The sequence below is a fragment of the Grammomys surdaster genome, unplaced genomic scaffold, assembly GCF_004785775.1.
Source record: "Grammomys surdaster isolate TR1022 unplaced genomic scaffold, NIH_TR_1.0 752, whole genome shotgun sequence".
Classification (NCBI taxonomy): domain Eukaryota; kingdom Metazoa; phylum Chordata; class Mammalia; order Rodentia; family Muridae; genus Grammomys; species Grammomys surdaster.
This window is the reverse complement of record NW_021605171.1, coordinates 1,786,185-1,789,119: the sequence shown is the minus strand read 5'-3', so window position 1 is coordinate 1,789,119 and position 2,935 is coordinate 1,786,185.

Sequence of the window (2,935 nt, the reverse complement as noted above, 5' to 3'; positions counted from 1 at the left end):
TAGGTATTTGTTAGTGACAAAAAAAAAGCCAACATAGTTACTGAAGGAGTCTTAGGAGTCCTCTTAGAGGAGTGTGGGAGCCTTGAAGTTAGGGTACTTACTCAATCTTTTTGGTAAAGAAAGGTGCTCTATAGCTTTTGGTTTGGCAGTAGGATAGTGTTTCTTTAGATTCTGTTTTGCAGCAAGATAGTGTGGTATGTACTAGACAGTATGAGGTACAGACATTTCACAGCCTGTTAGGAACATTAAAAAGATATGAAGACCCAGTTGCATTATTTATGGATTTTTTACTACAAATAATAGGAAAACAAAACTAAATTTGTTGCTTAAAATGACACAGATGGTTAGTTCTAGACACAGAGCAGTAAGGTCAGTTGCTTACTTTGGGTCTAACAATTATGAGCAAAGTCAAGTGTTATCATAAGTCTAGATGTTACTGCTTCCTCTTGACAGCTACTATAAAGAAGGCACCAGGCTGGGCAGCAGCCACTGCCATCCAGACATACAGTTAGACCTTCCAACTCCATGGTTATTTTATTTGGGAACAATTTAGAACTTCTTAATCTGTGGGGCTCAAAGTCATTCTCTCTCTCTCTTTCCCTCCCTCCCTCCCTCCCTCTCTCTCCCTCCCTCCTTCCCTCCCTCCCTCTCTGACTCTGTGTCTCGTCTGTGTATGTCTGTGTGTGTGTGTGTGTAGAGATAATAGTTACTGAGAGTTAATGCAATAATTTCTTGTGTTTTAATGAGAAGCTTTCTCTTTCTTTCTTTCTTTCTTTCTTTCTTTCTTTCTTTCTTTCTTTCTTTTATTGGATATTTTATTTGGATCCCCTTTCCCCATTCCCCCCACCCAGGAACCTCCAATCCCATCCCCCCTCCTTCTGCTTCTAAGAAGATATGCCCCTACCCACTCACCCACTCCCACCTCCCCACCCACAAATTCCCCCACACTGGGGTATCCAGCCTTCACTGGAACAAAGACCTACCCCCCCACCTATGCCCGACAAGGCCATCCTCTCCTACAAATACAGATGGAGCCATGAGTCCCTCCCTATGTGCTCCCAGGCTGGTGGTTTAGGCCCTGGGAGCTCTGGTTGGTTGGTATTGTTGCTCTCCCCATGGGGCCACAAACCCTTTCATCTCCTTCAGTCTTCTCTCTCACTCCTCCATTGAGAACCCAATGATCAGTTCAATGGTTAGCTGTGAGCATCTGCCTGTGTATATTTCAGGCTCTGGCAGACCTCTAAGGGGACAATCAGGCTCTTATCAGCATGCACTTTCTCCATCCACATCAGCGTCTACCTTTGGTGACTTCACAAGGGATGGATACCCAGGTGGAGCAGTCTCTGGATGGCCTCTCCTTCAGTTTCTGTTCCACGCTTTGTCACCATATTTGCTCTGATGACTATTTTGTTACCCCTTCTAAGAAGGGCCAAAGCACCCTTACTTTGTTCTTCCTTCTTCATGAGGTTCATGTGGTCTGTGAGTTGTATCTTGGATATTGTGAGCTGTTGGACTAATATCCAATTATCAGTGAATGCATAGCATGTGTGTTCTTTTGTGATTGGGTTACCTCACTCAGGATGATATTTTCTAGTTCCACCCATTTACTTAAGAATTTCTACAATTCATTGTTTTTAATAGCTGAGTAATATTCTATTGTGTAAATGTACCACATTTTCTGTATCCATTCCTCTGTTGAAGGACATCTGGGTTCTTTCCAGTTTCTGGCTATAATAAAGCAGGCTGCTATGAACATAGTGGAGCATGTGTCCTTGTTATATGTTGGAGCATCTTCTGGGTATATGCCCAGGAGTGGTATAGCTGGGTCCTCAGGTAATGCTATGCCCAATTTTCTGAGAAACCACCAGACTGATTTCCATAGTGGTTGTACCAGCTAGCAATCCCACCAACAATGGAGGAGTGTTCCTCTTTCTCCACATGCTCACCAGCATCTGCTGTCACCTGAGTTTTTGATCTTAGCCATTCTGACTGGTGTGAGGTAGAATCTCAGGGTTGTCATTCCAACACAGCATAATGGGAAAGAATACTGATGTGAGCTGGGGCAATGTCAGCCATGGAGGGTTAGAATCACAAGCAAACTGACAAGAGTACTGGTCTTGTACTGGAAGGGATGCTACACTGTCAGTACCATCATGAACTGGCCACTGGATGGAGCACAGCTTATGGTGGTACTCGGCAGAATGAAGCAAGGTTAGATTCTCCTAACAGTTGCTTCAACATACTCCTCAGCTAGAAAGTAGCATTTCCCAATGATGGCAAGTAATTGCTTAAGGATTTGTTGTCAGCTTAACTGAAGGTATACAGGAAGAAAAATAGTTAAGAGGGGCTAAGGAACAGAATGAATATTTCTAGAATTTCACATTCATTGTGGACAGTGTCCCTGACATATCCTCTCTTTGGCTCTTGAGATGCCAATTAAGTGTACATTAGCTTATCAGTCTACCATATCCACTTTTCCCAGGTTTGCTTCATTTATATTTTACTGCATTTTTCTTGCATGTATCACTTTTTACAAATCCTCTCCTCAAACTGTGTGTGTGTGTGTGTGTGTGTGTGTGTGTGTATGTGTGTATATACTTTAGTTCTTATGTTTATGTGGGCAGTATGGCTGAGGAGATGACTCAACAAGCCATGCACTTGCCATAGAAAACATGAGAATCTGAGTTAGAACCCACACACAAGCCACTCATAGAAGCACACCCCTGTATCCCAGTATTTCCTTGGCAAGATAATAGGGGTAAGCAAAAGGAGAGTTCCAGAAACGAGTAGGCCACCTAACCTGGAACACAATTTGAACAACAAAGAGCCTTCACAGACAAGGTGAAGTGAAAGGCCAATGCCTCCAACCTCCATATGCCTTCTTACAGTCTCTCTCTCTCTCTCTCTCTCTCTCTCTCTCTCTCTCTCTCTCTCT